At 46.7% G+C, this 16,932-nt stretch overlaps 2 non-coding genes across 2 annotated transcripts; one reads left to right on the top strand and one right to left on the bottom strand.

Annotated features, from left to right (window-relative positions):
• The first annotated feature begins 1,439 nt into the window (after positions 1-1,439).
• On the top strand, positions 1,440-1,512 carry trnav-cac (transfer RNA valine (anticodon CAC)). The gene has a single exon. It is a non-coding gene; the product is annotated as a tRNA-Val (tRNA).
• An 8,769-nt stretch (positions 1,513-10,281) lies between these two features.
• Positions 10,282-10,355, bottom strand: trnan-auu (transfer RNA asparagine (anticodon AUU)). The gene has a single exon. It is a non-coding gene; the product is annotated as a tRNA-Asn (tRNA).
• Between the last annotated feature and the right edge of the window lie 6,577 nt (positions 10,356-16,932).

Below are 16,932 nucleotides of genomic sequence, written 5' to 3'. Positions count from 1 at the left end.
CAGGGTGGATAAAGGGGAACCAATGGATGTGGTTTATTTGGACTTCTAGAAGGCATTTTGACAAGGTGCCACATAAAAGATTACTGCACAAGATAAAAGTTCTCGGGGTTGGGGGTAATATATTAGCATGGAGAGAGGATTGGTTAACGAACAGAAAACAGAGAGTCGGAATAAATGGCTCATTCTCTGGTTGGCAATCAGTAACTAATGGGGTGCTGCAGGGATCAGTGCTGGGACCCCAATCTTTACAATCTATATTAACGACTTGGATGAAGGGACCGAGTGTAATGTAGCCAAGTTTGCTGATGATACAAAGATGGGAGGAAAAGCAATGTGTGAGGAGGACACAAAAAAATCTGCAAAAGGACACAGCCAGGCTAAGTGAGTGGGAAAAAATTTGGCAGATGGTGTATCATGTTGGAAAGTGCAAGGTTATGCATTTTGGCAGAAAAAAACAAAGAACAAGTTATTATTTAAAAGGAGAAAAATTGCACAGTGCTGCAGTACAGCGGGAGCTGTGCGTACTTGTGCATGAAACACAAAAGGTTAGTATGCAGGTACAGCAAGTGATCAGGATGGCCTTTATTGCAAAGGGGATGGAGTATAAAACAAAGAAGTCTTGCTGCAGTTGTTCAGGGTATTGGTGAGGCCAGACCTGGAACACTGCGTGCAGTTTTGGTTTCCATATTTAAGAAAGGATATAGATGCTTTGGAGGCAGTTCAGAGATGGTTCACTAGGTTGATTCCGGAGATGAGGGGGCTAACTTATGAGAAAAGGTTGAGTAGGTTGTGCCTCTACTTATTGGAATTCAGAAGATTGAGAGGTGATCTTATGGAAACGTGTAAGATTATGAGGGGGCTTGACAAGGTGGATGCAGACAGGATGTTTCTGCATACTAACCTTTTGTGTTTCATGTACAAGGACCACCAGGTCCCTCTGCACCGCAGCATTTTGTAATCTCTCCCCATTTAAATAATTATTTGCTTTTTTATTATTGCTACCAAAGTGGATAACCTCATATTTCCCACATTATACTCCATCTGACAAATTTCTGCCCACCCACTGAGCCTATCGATATCGCTTTGCAGATTGTTTGCGTCCTCCTCACAACTTGCTTTCCCACCTATCTTTGTATCATCAGCAAACTTGGCGACATTACAAACATGCAGAGCACAGAACAAATTATTGACGTATTGACTCTCCCTCAGTTAGTATTTCTTTCATTGTGCAAAAGGAAATTATCGAATCATTAATTATGTTATCCCATGAAAGCAAAATAAAAGTTTAACAAAAATAATTTGCACATTTGAAAGGAACATTTTTGTTTTGTGCCGTTTCGGTCAGAGAACTGTTTGTGAAAGGAATTTTTTCAGAAAAAGGGATTCAGCATTTCAGCTTGTCGCTGAACACTTCTCTCTGGGCACTGCACTAGGCAGCAGTTTCCGTAGTGTAGCGGTTATCACGTTCGCTTCACACGCGAAAGGTCCCCGGTTCAAGCCCGGGCGGAAACATTATTTTTGAAACAAAAACTGGTTTTAAATGTTCATTGCTCATGTGACAATGGTCTCCTTCTGTGCTGTAAACTTCTCTGATTCCATGAAGAACATTTAAAACCAGTCTCCTAAAATACAGAGTGTGTAAAATCAGAAAGGGAATAAAACTTCCTCAATGATTAAAGTTTCACAAATTATTAAAATGAAGTTGTTGAAGTTTCGACTGACCCTCAGTGATCATGTTAGCATGTCTTTCATTCTGCTCAACAATGCTATCGGTTAATACCAGCAGATGTAAGCCGCATTTCAAACCCGGAAACAACTCATTCATTATTCACCCTTCCCAGTTCCAGTGCACAGAGGGTTATTTATACTCCATCCCAGAAACTCAAGTCCAACTTCTGACATTCCTTATTTCTAATTACCAACTCATTTGTTTTGACACCACTCTGAAGTGCTTTGGGTCATCTATGTAATTTAGTTAAATTACTTCACTTTAATTAAAAACAGTGGGAGCAAAATTACTGCCCAAACTGGGAATCGAACCCAGGAAGCTGAAGCGAGCGGAATGGTTTTCGTGAAGCATTTAAAGATGCTCTCTAAATATCTCACACTGCTAATTTAAAAACACGGTTACGATTTGTTTCAGTGTGAAAGAAGGGGATTACAATGACAACAAAAACACCAAGCAGCGACTGCATTCAGACCAATTCAAACTTTTCACAAAGTTGCTATCACGAAGTAACAGCTGAGCTAAAGTTGGCACTGACCAATGGGTAAAAACATCTCATTATAACCGATGAGCTCACAAGTATCAGGAGCAGTGCAGTCTGGTCAATGTTAAACCCCTCCTTCCTTGTTCAACAGAGACATGAATGGCAGACAGACGCCACAAAGTTTAATTAAAGAGCGAAGTACAAGTCACATTTAATTTCCAAATCCTTTCACCATAAAATTCCTTCACTTTATTTCAAATCTTACTGCGTTGATTCTGAAAATGAGCACCATGTGATTTTACCTTCAATACTGATGCTATTATCTGTGCACGGTAGGAATTACCGCTCCAGTTTTGAGCCCAATTTGACAAAAGTTGCCCCCGATTCCTGGTGTCGTCAGCAATGAATATTGTGAACCAGACTCCTAAAATAGTGTTTTTTTACATGGGTTCACAGGATCTGGGTGTCACTGGCAAGGCCAGAATTTATTGCCCAACCTTAATTGCCCTTGAGAAGCTGTTGGTTGTTGTGTATCTGTAAAGCATGCACTCCCATGTTCCGCCACTAGGGAGCTCATCCCTTGAAGTCCCAAGGGATCTCAGCATCCCTTTGGAGCACTGTATATAAGCCGGCCCCCAAGGCCTATTCCTCACTCTGGAGTGTCTTATTAAAGACTGAGGTCACTGTTATTTTAACCTCCCTGTGTGCAGCCTCATCTTTGTCAGGAACACAATAACTGACGACGAGAATACGAATCCAACGCAAAGATGCAGCAAACTGTGGGCATCCTGGAGAAGTTCTCGGAGGTAGCAAGCTCGGAGGAAGCTTATGTCGAACGGCTAGACCAGTACTTTGTAGCCAACGAGCTGGATGGAGAAGGAAGCGCTGCAATAAGGAGAGCGGTCCTCCTCACAATCTGTGGGGCACCGACCTACAGCCTCATGAAGAATTTTCTGGCTCCGGTGAAACCCACAGGTAAGTCATATGAGGAGCTGTGTACAGTGGTTCGGGAGCATCTTAACCCGAGGGAGAGCGTGCTGATGGAGAGGTATCGGTTCTACACGTGCCAGCGATCTGACGGTCAGGAAGTGGCAAGCTGCGTCGCCGAGCTCATGCAACTTGCAGGACAATGTGAGTTTGATGGCTGCCCGGAGCAAATGCTCAAAGACTTTTTTGTACTGGGCATTGGCCAAGAGACCATCCTGCGAAAAATTTTGACTGTAGAGACACCGACCCTCAATAAGGCCATTGCAACAGTACAGGCGTTTATGTCCACCAGTGATAACACCCAACAAATCTCTCAGCACACAAGTGCTAGCAATGTTCATAAATTAACTGGAACTGTGTTTGCAAGCAGAAATGTACAGGGCAGAAGCCACGAGTTTGTAACTTCCAGCAGGGCTCAGGTGATCCTGATGACTCAGAGTCCCCAACAAAGAATAAATGCAAGGCAATTCACAGCTTGTTGGCGTTGTGGAGGCATCCATTCAGCCTTTTCATGACGCTTCAAAGGGTATGTTTGCAAGTGCTGTAGAACACTGGAGCACCTCCAATGTGCTTGCAAACGAGCTACAAGCTCTGCAAAATCTGCTAACCACCACGTGGCGGAGGAAGATTGGTCCATGGTGGATCAAAGCAATTTAGAGCCTTCGAGAGAGGAGGCAGATGCTGAAGTACACGGGGTTCACACATTTTCGCTGAAATGTCCACCTATTATACTGCACGTAAAATTGAATGGCTTAGCCGTCGCCATGGAACTGGACACTGGCGTCAGCCAATCCATCATGAGTAAAAAGATGTTTGAGAGACTGTGATGCAACAAGCCATTCAGCTCAGCCCTGAGTCACATCCACACGAAACTGAGAACATACACCAAAGAGCTTATCACTGTCCTGGGCAGCGCCATGGTCAAGGTCACCTACGAGGGCATGGTGCATGAACTGCCACTCTGGATTGTCCCGGGCGATGACCCCACAGTGCTTGGAAGGAGCTGGCTGGGCAAAATCCGCTGGAAATGGGATGACATCCGAGCGCTATCACATGTCGATGAGGCCTCATGTATCCAGGTTCTTAAAACATTTCCTTCCCTTTTTGAGCCAGGATTTGAAAACTTTTCCGGGGCGAAGTTGCGGATCCACTTGGTCCCAGAGGCTCGACCCATTCACCACAAGGCGCGAGCAGTACCTCACATGATGAGGAAGAGAGTGGAAATGGAGCTGGACAGGATGCAACTCGAGGGCATCATCTCCCCAGTAGAATTCAGCGAGTGGGCCAGCCCGATTGTTCCAGTACTCAAAAGTGATGGCACAGTCAGGATTTGCGGCGATTATAAAGTAAGTATCAATCGTTTCTCGCGACAGAACCAATACGCGCTACCTAAGGCAGACGACCTAATTGCGACGCTGGCAGGAGGCAAGACGTTCACCAAGATCGACCTGACTTCGGTTATATGACACAGGAAGGCCAGGCTCACCCAGCAGCCCTGCAGGGCTAACAACACGCCAGCCCAGCGAGGGCACAGCCAGCACACCAGAACAGACATTTGTACCGAGGCAGTCCACCAGGGAAAGAAAGGCTCCCGACCGCCTCACCTTGTAAATACTTTTCACTTTGACTTTGCAGGGAGTGATGTTGTGTATCTGTAAAGCATGCACTCCCATGTTCCGCCACCAGGGAGCTCATCCCCTGAAGTCCCAAGGGATCCCTTGGGAGCACTATATATAAGCCGGCCCCTGAGGCCTGTTCCTCACACTGGAATGTCTTATTAAAGAATGAGGTCACTGTTACTTTAATCTCTCTGTGTGCAGCCTCATCTGTGTGAGGAACACAATAGTGGTGAGCACCATCTTGAACCGCTGCAGTCGGTGTGGTGAAGATGCTCCCACAGAGCTGTTAGGGAGGGAGTTCTAGGCTTTTAACCCAGTGACGATGAAGGAACGACCGATATATTTCCAAGTCAGGATGGTGTATGACTAAATCTAACAATGGCTGGTGTCACAGGCACCAAATATTTTAAAGCAAGGTCTTAAAATGCTGTATGTAAAATGGGAAGGGATAATAATTCATGACATGCAAAGCCTGTTTAAAATGGAACTGTATAAAATAAATGTGAATATTTTTCTGCCTGACAGGGTTTTGGAAGCAGATTTAATATTAACTTTCCAAAGGGAAATATCGTTGAAAAAGAAACATTTGCAGGGTGCTGAGGAATGGGACTAATTGGAAATTTCTTTTACAGAGCCAGCACAGGTAACAACATAAGAAATCAGAGTAGTAGTAGGCCATACGGCCCCTCAAGCCTGCTCCACCATTTAATAAGATCATGACTGATCGTTGATCTCAACTCCACGTTCCCCGCTCGATCTCCCGATCCCTTGATTCCCCGAGACTCCAAAAATCTATCTTACGCAGCCTTGAATATATTCAGAGACGCAGCATCCACAGGCCTGTGGGGCAGAGAATTCCACAGATTCATAACTCTCTGAGTGAAGAAATTCCTTCTCATCTCTGTCTTAAATGGTCGACCCCTTAACCTGAGACTGTGCCCCCTGGTTCTCGACACTCCAGCCCAGGGGAAACAACCTCCCAGCATCTCCCCTGTCAATCCCCTTCAGAATATTGTGTGTTTCAATGAGATCACCTCTCATTCTTCTCAACTCCGGAGAGTACCGGCCCATTCTGCACAATCTCTTAACTTCAGACAGTCCTCTCACCCTAGGAATCAATCTAGTGAATCTCTGTTGTACCTCCACCCAGGCAAATATTTCCTTCCTTAAATAAGGAGACCAAAACCGTGCGCAGTACTCCAGGTGTGGTCTCACCAGGGCCCTGTACAATTGTAGCAAGACTTCCTTACTCTTGTACTGTGGGCTATATATTAGGTACTATGGGCCGAGTGCCCTGTTTTTTTGCTGATTCGACGGTTGTATAAAAAGTTATTAAAATTTGACAGTTGCTCGGGAAACATATTTGTATTTCCTTCAGTGTACTCCTTACTCTTCAAGGGCTAGATTTTCCCCAAGCAGTTTTGTCGGCGCACTGACCTCAAGCGCACTGACTTTGCTCGCTGGAAACGGTGCGGGGATAAACTCGCCCCATCCTCGCCGCGGTGCACAGTCCCCGGAGTCCTGGCGTGGTGTCGATGGTGAAGTGGGGGGCGGAGCCAAATGCCTGCGCCGAAAACACTGCCGACACCTTCGCGCATGGGCAGTACGGAGAGAAAACTTGGCTCTCTGCCATTTTTAAACAGTGTCAAACCCGATGAAAAGCACAGCAGCTTCTCAGCTTCTCCGGTCGCTCGGCGGGCTCTTCCTCCGTCCCTCCCCATAAAACGCACAGCTCCAGCAGCTGCAACTTCTCTGGTCCACAAGCTCACACTTCTCCGGTGTGTCTTCCCTCCCCTATCCCAGGGATATAGGGACCGAGTGTAATGGAGCCAAGTTTGCTGATGATAGAAAGATGGGTGGGAAAGTAAATTGTGATACAGCAAAGTAAATCTCAATTCCGGAAGAACAATATGGAAAAGTACAGTGACCCCGACGTGATATAAACACGCAGCCTTCTGATCTGGAGTCAGACACACTACCTTACACCACGAGGTCTACAGTGCAGTATGCCCATGTTTGTATACATGAAGGTTCCTGAAACACAGTTTCATTTACCCTGCATTGGTGCAATGAAAGGGCTTTAAAATCCCCGGCCACTCCCACCGTGGGTCAGACAGCATCAGAAGCAGTGCCCACCTGTCACTCACCCTCTCACGCCCGCTTTCATCACGTGCTGCCCGCGGACTGCAGCAATTCCAGTTCACCATCATCATAGGCAGTCCCTCGAAGCGAGGATGACTTGCTTCCACGCCAAAAAAGGATGAGTTCACAGGTGTTTCAATGATGGACCTAATATTCCAGGTCCCGAACTGCATGTTGAAGGGTGGAAGATGGCTGTGCGTGGATTTTTTAACGTGTGGTGGCCGTTGCACCCCATCCATCACACGGGCTTGACAGAGCGAGGTCTTGGTCCAGTGGCAAGGGTGATCCAAGACGACTGGAGACCAGCTCTGCTGCACGGACCCAGTGCCGACACATATATCGCAGTGTGAGCTGGTCCGTGCTGCCCCTCGGCCCCTGGCCCTGAACTCACGCCGCCCCTGTGCCCCGATCACATCCCTCCACAGTCTCTCGCTGCTCCTGCTGTACCTGCCCACGCTCCAATCACCGACCTGGACTTTGATGACATCACTCTTCGCTGCCGTCGCCCTCCTGCACCAGCTCGCGCTGTACCTTGCCGTGGTACACCACCACGCTGCTCCCAGGCCACGGCTCACCGCTCCTTTTATGGCCCCGACCTGCCGCTGGTGTTCTCACGCAGGTCGGGGCCTCCACGCTGCTCCCAGCAAATCCAGTTACACGCCGTGTCACCGCACAATTCTCAGCTGTGATTGTAAGCTGACTATATTTAAAGCTATCGCAGAGGCTGCAAGCAGTGTTCCCTGGTAGTCTAGTGGTTAGTGTCTGGTGCTCTCACTGCCGTGGTCTGGGTTTGTTTCCTGGTCAGAGAAAGCATTTTTACAGAGCAAATTGACAAAAATAATTCAAGTCTGCGAAATAATGAATAATTGTTTCAATCATCATTAATCGACCCACATGTGTTGCACACTGAAGAAAATACAAATATGTTTGCTGAGCGACTGTCGAATTTTAATAACTTTTCACACAACCGCTGAATCAGAGGAAAAACAGGATATTCGGCCCATAGTACCAAATATATAGCCCATAGTACAAGAGTAAGGAAGTCTTGCTACAATTGTACAGGGCCCTGGTGAGACCACACCTGGTGTACTATGCACAGTTTTGGTCTACTTATCTGAGGAAGGATATACTTGCCTGGGAGGTGGTACAACAGAGGTTCACCAGATTGATTCCTGGGATGAGAGGACTGTCTTATGGTGAGAGATTGTGTCGAATATGCCGATACTCTCTGGAGTTTAGATGAATGAGAGGTGATCTCATTGAACCGGACAATATTCTGAAAGGGATTGACAAGGTAAATGTTACGAAGCCTGGCTAACCCAGTCGATAGAACATGAGACTCTTACTTGCAGGGTGGTGGGATCGAGCCTCAACATTGGGCGATTACTTTTCCTGCAACTTTTATGTTGCTTTCAGAGGAAAACATCATTAATGAACCCATGATCTTCTTTTGCACAATGAAAAGAATGCGAACTGAGGGAGAGTTGATAATTTAATCAAATAATGAAAGCAGCGCCTGAGATAACTCGGCCATCCTTACTGTTCGATGCTGAAGTTGCAAGTAATTACTCTGGAACGTTTCAGACCGGGCACTTATTCACTGTTGCTGGAAGGCCCAGTGACCGGGATACTCTCTTCCCCCGGAGTTTTCCTGAGCCTGTGCTCGTTGCACGGGGAGCTGTTGCCTGGGTCCGAGGTAGCTTGCATCCCAGGGATGGACAATAACCCTCTGAGCTCTGGAACTGGGGAAGAGCGAATAATTAATGATTTGTTTGCAGGTTTCAAATACAGCTTAGAGCTGCTGGTATAAACCGATCGTGCTGTTTCACAGAATGAAATAAATGTGAATAGATAGCTGAAACTTCAACAACTGAACTTCAATATTTCATGAAACTTTAATCCTTGAAGAAGTTTTATCCCAGATCTGATTTTATACAATCTGTATTTGAGGAGACTGGTTTTAAATGTTCATTGCTCATGCAATAACGTGTCCAAAACAGCTTTTATTCAATTTTATTGCAGACACGTTTTTGCTTGAGAAATAATGTTTCTGCCCAGGCTTGAACCAGGAACTTTTCACGTGTGAGGGAAATGTGATAACCACTACACGACAGAAACTGCTGCTTCGCTCAGCGCCCAGAGAGGAGTGTTCAGCAACAAGCTGAAATGCTCAAACCCTCTCTCTGCAAAAAGTTTCTTTCACAAACATTTCTCTGACCTGAACTGCACCAAACAACAATGTTCTCCTTTCAAAGTCATTAAACTCCCCAATTTCCACGTCTGCAATTTTAAGGACAAGGACTGAAAGCGCTTTGCGATCAGAAAATTGCAGGAAACCCCTGTGGTTAATGACAGGGCTTTTGATGGTTGATTTCCATTCACACCTTGTGTTATGTATTTAACCCTTGGCCACCTGTATCACACCACCACCAGAGGGCCTACCTGTTGGAGTCCCAAGGGATCCCATGAGGTACCTGCACTCTGGAGTCTTACTACAGGAGCTAAGGTCACAATTACTCATTGTTCACAGTACTCAGTTTCATCCTTTATTATGAGCGTATCAATTGGCGACGAGACAATGAACAACCACGTGGAAATGCAAAGACCAGTTGGTATCCTGGAGAAGTTCTCAGAAGTGGACAATTGCGAAGCCTTCGTGGAGAGACTCGACCAATACTTCGTGGCCAACGAGCTGGAAGGGCACTTAAACGCTGCCAAATGAAGGGCGATTGTCCTTACCTTCTGTGGGGCAACAATCTATGGCCTCATGAAGAATCTTCTCGCTCTGGTGAAACCAACAACTAAATCCTTTGAAGAATTGTGTACGCTGGTCCGCGAGCATCTAAATCCGAAAGAAAGCGTTCTGATGGCGAGGTATCGGTTCTACACGTGCGAACGGTCGGAGGGCCAGGAAGTGGCGAGCTATGTCGCCGAATTAAGGCGCCTCGCAGGACATTGCAAATTTGACGGATTCCAAAACGAATGCTGAGAGACTTTTTGTGCTTGGCATTGGCCATGAGGTAATCCTTCGCAAACTGTTGACTGTTGAAACTCAGAATCTGAGCAAAGCCACAACGATCGGTCAGACAATTTCCACCATTTCCTTTAAACCCAATAACGTAATTTATTTCTGGTGGACTGGATGGAGGAACATGATCCATGCAAAAAATTGTTATTACATGAAATGAATGTTCCTAAAAGTATTAGAGTGGGAACTCACTGGATAGCAGCACAGCTGGCAATGTTTGCACAATATATTCGTGCAGCCAAAACGCACAATGTCAACCTGGAATTGTGCGGCACCAAATAACAGTTTAATGCTTCGCTCCTGGGTGGGCTCGAACCACCAACATTTTGGTTAATAACCAAACGCACTAACCGATTGCGCCACAGAGACTAACTTAAATGTACATTGCAAGACATCCCAAACCAGTGTGTCAGTCAGTTAAAGCTTCAGATTGCTCCGACCGGGATGGAACTTGTCCACTCTCAGTTGTAGTTTTCCCAAATAAATGGAGGGACATTCATTGTGGATGCAAGGAAGCAGTCTGGTCCCGCACACTGCAGACACTTCCATGTCACCGCCAACCAGCTCTCCCACAACCGGTGTGATCTACCTTCCAGCCTTCCGGTGCCTTGTCTGTGACGAAGTATTCTGATTGTCCCGAAGCCAGTCTTATATTTTAATTCATTTTCATCTCCTGACTGCAGATATTCCTGTGATTCAACTCAAACAAAATGCTGACAGGGACAGTTGGATTCATCATATCTTTGCTTGGTGAAATTGCAAAGATTGAAAGCGATGCACATCAACACCAAACCTCGCCAACTACTCACTAACCGCTACACGCTGCTCCCGTGAGATGGAAGCCCAGTTGCTGTTTCAAGCTTGAATGCAGGTACAAGCAGAACTCATTCAAAGAAAGTCTAAGTCCCTGAGGCATCTGATTATTTGCACCGAATTCCTTCGCAATGAGTTGAGGTTCGTGTGGGGTGATTTGGGCACATCTTTCCCCACACTACAACACTTCAAACATAACTCAACGGCTGTAAAGTGCTTTGGGGCGACATGAGTTCCTGAAAGGCACTGCAGAAATGTAAGTCCTTCTTTGCAAAAGTTCGATGCAATTTCAAAATTCGCGGCAGAATAATGGGCTCGGCCGGGATCTCTCGCAAATTTCAATTAACAAGCCAGAAACGAGAATCATACCCCTTGACCAACGAGCTAACTTTTTGACAAACCTCGAGATCAGGTGTAACTTTTATAAAAGCATTTTTTGTGTGTAGCTAATCTTGGCAGAAGGAGCACATGAGATCGAATCAGTGACTTTTCTTTTTCGGACTGTCTTCTGAAGCGCCGCACGGTCCCACTCCGACAGTCAATGAGCTGTTGGGACGTTAGTGTATCCAGGCTGTGGGTGGCCACCCCAAGCGCAGCAGAAGAGTTTCTGCATTAGTTCTGGGTGGGGACAGTATTTCCCCTTCTCTCTCCCTCTTGTCTGTGTCCCTCTGCTTTGTTTTCTGTATTTATTCCCCGGCCTCATTTTATGTGTTTAAAAGGGAACAAAATGAAGTGGGCGACACTCTGGAACAATTTCTCTCATTCAATTATATCTATTAAGTGAAGTGAAATAAAGAACAATTAAAGAATAAGGGAGAAGTCACTGTCACCCTTTTGACAGGAGAATAAACTCGCCCATGGCTGTTCATCCACAGCAAGTTTAAACATAATCTTCCTGCACGGGATCCTTTCACGTGGAAAGCAAACGTGATAACGGCTCCACTGCGGAAACCGCGCTGACCAGAAGTACAGCAGAGGGCAGCTGACCAGTGAATGCCTTCTGTGCTGTTCGGGAATGTGCTGGCTCACCTTAAACAACTTCTGTCCCTCACTGACAGCTGTCAATCCTTCTCCTCCGCTGCCCTTTACACAAACATGTCACTGATCCCCACCCACCACCCCACATCGCCATCGTGTTATCTTCCATGTTAGCACAGTGGGGCCGCGGAAGCACCTACTCTCTCCCCACGGTTAGTGAACTTAGTGTATTGTCCTGGTACATTTTATGTATAGTTACAATGATGTGCCACTGGGGGCGCTGTGGTGCGAGACCCAAAAATACCTGCAAGACAGAGTATAAAAGGCTGCGCACCACACATGAGAGGGACTCTGGAGTTGCACAATAAACGACTAAGGTCACAGCAGTTACTACAACACCAGACTGTGTAGAGTCAGTGATTTGAGTGCTGCATACACCACAGTAACCTTGTTGCATGCTTCCCTAATTTCCTCTTTGATGCCGTCCCCTACATTACCATTACTGTTTGGACGCCAATAGACAACTCCCACCAATGTTTTAGAAAGATAGAAACATAGAAATTTACAGCGCAGAAGGAGGCCATTTCGGCCCATCATGTCCACGCCGGCTGACAAAGAGCTGCATAGCCCTTGGTCAGCAGCCCTAAAGGTTAAATATAAACCTATGAATGATGACGGAAAGGCAAAGAGCACCCAGCCCAACCAGTCCACCGCACACAACTGTGACACCCATTACACTGAAACATTCTGCAGTCCACCCCAACCGGAGCCGTGTGATCTCCTGGGATAGGCAAAAATCAGATAAAAACCCAGGCCAATTTATGGAAAATAATTCTGTGAAGATTCCTCTCCGACCCATCCAGGCGATCGAAACTACTCCAGGAGATCACCCTGGCAGTATTCTATTCCACGCAGTACTTACCATTATATCTGTGCCGTCCAACAAAAGGTCATCCCGTCTAATCCCAATTACCAGCTCTAGGTCCGTAACCCTGCAGGTTACGACACTTTAAGTGCCCATCCAACCATCTCTTAAAAGTGGTGAGGGTTTTTGCATCCACCACTCTTCCAGGCAGCAAGTTCCAGATCCACACAACCCTCTGCAGAAAGAAGTCCCCCGCCCACCTCAAATCCCCTCTTGACCTTCCACCAACCAACTTAAAACTATGCCCCCTCGTAGTAGACCCCTCCACCAATGGAAATAGGCCCTTACTATCCACTGTGTCCAGGCCTCTCAATATTTTGTACACCTCAATGAGGTCTCCTCTCAACCTTCTCTGTTCCAATGAGAAGAAACACAGCCTATCCAATCTGTCCTCATAATTAAGATTCTCCATTCCACGCAGCATCCTTGTAAATCTCCTGCATGCAGTACTTCAGCTGTGGCCGAAACAAAGTATTATAGAATTGAAGCATAAGCTCCCTGCTCTTATATTCTATGACTCGGCCAGAAAAAGACAAACATTTTGTATCAATCTTTACGGCAGAGGACATGAACAATATTCCAACAGTGGAAAGTCAAGGAGCTATAGCGGGGAGGAAGTTAACACAATCACAATCACTAAGGAGGTGGTACTCAGTAAGATAATGGGACTAAAGGCAGACAAATCCCCTGGACCTGATGAATTGCATCCGAGGGTCTTAAGAGAATTAGCGACAGGGATTGTGGATGCATTGGTTGTAATTTACCAAAGTTCCCTGGATTCTGGGGATGTCCCAACAGACAGGAAAACTGGAAATGTAACGCCCCTATTTAAAAAAGGAGGCAGACAAAAAGCAGGAGAGTATCGATGAGTTAGCCTAACATCTATGGTTGGGAAAATGTTGGAGTCCATTATTAAAGAAGCAATAACAGGACATTTGGAAAAGCAAAATTCGGTCAGGCAGAGTCAGCATAGATTTATGAAGGGCAAGTCATGATTGACACATTTGCTGGAGTTCTTTGAGGATGTAATGAACAGGGTGGATAAAGGGGAACCAGTGGATGTTGTGTATTTGGACTTCCAGAAAGCATTTGACAAGGTACCACATAAAAAGTTACTGCACAAGATAAAAGTTCACGGGGTTGGGGGTAATATAATAGCATGGATAGAGGATTGGCTGCCAAACAGAAAACAGAGAGTCGGGATAAATGGTTTAATCTCGTGTTGGCAATCAGTAACTGGTGGTGTGCCGCAGGGATCAGTGCTGGGACGCCAACTATTTACAATCTATATTAAGGACTTGGAAGAAGGGACCAATTGTAACACAGTCAAGTTTGCTGATGATAAAAAGATGGGAGGAAAAGCAACGTGTGAGGAGGACACAAAATATCTGCAAAAAGATATAGACAAGCTAAATGAGTGGGTAAAAATTTGACAGATGGAATATAATGTTGGAAAGTGTAAGGTCATGCACTTTGGCAGAAAACAAACAAAGAGCAGGTTATTATTTAAATGGAGAGAGAATGCAAAGTGCTGCAGTACAGCGGGGTCTTGGGGTACTTGTGCAAGAAACACAAAAGGTTAATCTGCAGGTCAAGCGAGTGATCAGGAAAGCCAATGGAATCTTGGCCTTTATTGCAAAGGGAGTGGAATAAAAAAGCTGGGAAGTCCTGCTACAGTTATACAGGGTATTGGTGAGGCCACACCTGGAGTACTTAGTACAGTTTTGGTTTCCATATTTAAAAAAGGATAAGAACATAAGAACATAAAAATTAGGAACAGGAGTAGGCCATCTAGCCCCTCGAGCGTGCTCCGCCATTTAAAAAGATCATGGCTGATCATTTCGTGGACTCAGTTCCACTTAGCCGCCCGCTCCCCATAACCCTGAATTCCCTTATTGGTTAAAAATCTATCTATCTGTGATTTGAATACATTCAATGAGCGAGGTCCCATCCAGGGTCAGCACTCTTTGATCCTGGGAATAAAGTGAAGGTCACAGAGTGACCGTGTCTGCTATATACATGCCTCGTGTGAGTTTGTAACAAGGTGCAGAGACACTACATCTGGCGACGAGAAACGGGAATCACCGAACCACGAGGATGGCCACCGGTGGCACAGAGGAACGCGACTGTGTGGGTGAGGACTGAGACGACTTTGTGGAAAGACTCCAGCAGAGCTTTGTCACAAAGGACTGGCTGGAAGAGACAGCGGCTGACAAGCGGAGGGCGCATCTACTGACCAGCTGTGGTGCACAGACGTATGCGCTGATAAAAGACCTGCTCGCACCCCAAAAGCCAGTGGACAAGTCTTTCGAAAAGCTCAGCCAGCTGATCAATGAGCATCTCAAGCCGGCAAGTAGTGGACACATGGCCTGGCACCGGATCTACTCTCACCGGCGTCTGGAGCGTCAAAACGTCTCGGACTTGGTGGCGGAACTGCGGCGTTTGGCCAGTCTCTGTAAGTTCTCCGATGTCTGCAGTGGGGAGATATTAAGGGACTTTTACATTGAGGGCATTAATCATGCTGGCATTTTCAGGAAGCTTATAAAGACCAAGGACCTGACTTTAGAAGGGGCAGCGTTGATAGCTCAGACCTTTATGGCAGGGGAAGAGGAGACCAAGCTAATTTACACACGCAGCCCTGGTTTTAACGTTGCGATGAACCAGGAAGTTAATGTTTAAAGTGATACAGAACCCAGAACACAGAACCGCAGGCAGACAAGGGCAATTCGACACCGCCCAGGCAGACAGGCAAGGGAAATTCAACACTGCCCAGGCAGCAACAAGCTCCAGGGTGGGCCCACAACAGGGACAATGGAAAGGGGATCGGCAATTCATGTCATCACGAGGAACAATGCATCCCGTGATGGGACCATTCAGAGTGCTTAGAAACAGCTAAACGTTCCATCAGAGAGGAATGCCTGGGAATAGTTATTTTGTTAACAGCAATAACACACTGCCAAAAGCTGCAGGTTCCAGCTTTACACCTGTAGGATTTGTAATGTCAGTGGACACTTGGCCAGGATGTGCAAAAAGGCAGTAGCGAGGCTAGTCTGCGAGACAGAGGAACCAGACGAGGGGTCTGCAATGCAGGATGAGGCCTGGGGAACAACCATGGATGCGGAAGTTCAAAGAGTTCATGTGGCTGACGACCACAGCTCATACACTAAAACACCACCCATGTAGATGAAAATCTTACTGAATGGCATCCCGGTGCACATGGAGCTGGATACGGGAGCTAGCCAGTCTCTCATGAGCGCCCAACAGTTTAAGAGACTATGGTCACACAGAGCTAGCAGGCCGAAACTGGAACGCATTGAGACGCAGCTAGGTACGAACACCAAAGAGATCATCCCAGTGCTGGGCAGCGCAAACTTGATGGGAACGCATAATGGATTACAGAACCGGCTGCCACTCTGGATTGTTCCAGAAAATGGCCCGGCACTTTTGGTAAGGAGTTGACTAGCTGAGATGTATTGGAAATGGGGGGATGTGCACACCATTTCATCTGTGGAGCGAAGTTCATGCTCGCAGGTCTTGCAAAAATTTGCGTCACTGTTTTAACCCGGTGTTGGTACGTTCAAGGACACGAAAGTAGTGATACGCATCACTCCGGACGCCAGACCAGTGCACCACAAAGCCAGAGCCAAAATTGAAAGTGAACTGGACAGGCTGCTCGGAGAGGGCATAATTTCGGCCATTGGATTCAGCGACTGGGCAAGTCCCATCGTTTCCGTCCTCAAAGCAGATGACTCGGTTAGGATTTGTGGCGCCTACAAAGCCACCATCAACCGAGTGTCGCTGCAAGACCAATACCTGCTTCCGAGAGCGGAGGACCTCTTTGCCACACTGGCAGGTGGAAAGCTGTTCACGAAGCTGGACCTCACTTCGGCCGACATGACTGAGGAACTGGCGGAAAATTCCAAGCTTCTGACCACCATCACGACGCACAAAGGATTATTTGTCTACAACAGGTGCCCGTTTGGCATTCGTTCGGCAGCGGCTATCTTTCAGCGAAACATGGCAAGCTTGCTCAAGTCCATCCTGGAACTGTCGTATTCCAAGACGACATCCTTATAATGGGTCGAGACACCGAGGAACACCTCCGCAACCTGAAGGAGGTGCTAGGCCGATTGGATTGGGTAGGTTTGCGGCTGAAAAAGGCCAAGCGTGTGTTTTTGGCCCCAGAGGTCGAGTTCCTGGGCAGGAGAGTTGCCGCAGACGGGATCCGGC

The sequence above is a fragment of the Pristiophorus japonicus genome, unplaced genomic scaffold, assembly GCF_044704955.1.
Source record: "Pristiophorus japonicus isolate sPriJap1 unplaced genomic scaffold, sPriJap1.hap1 HAP1_SCAFFOLD_130, whole genome shotgun sequence".
Lineage (NCBI taxonomy): Eukaryota > Metazoa > Chordata > Chondrichthyes > Pristiophoridae > Pristiophorus > Pristiophorus japonicus.
This window is presented reverse-complemented; position numbering and strand designations above follow the sequence as displayed.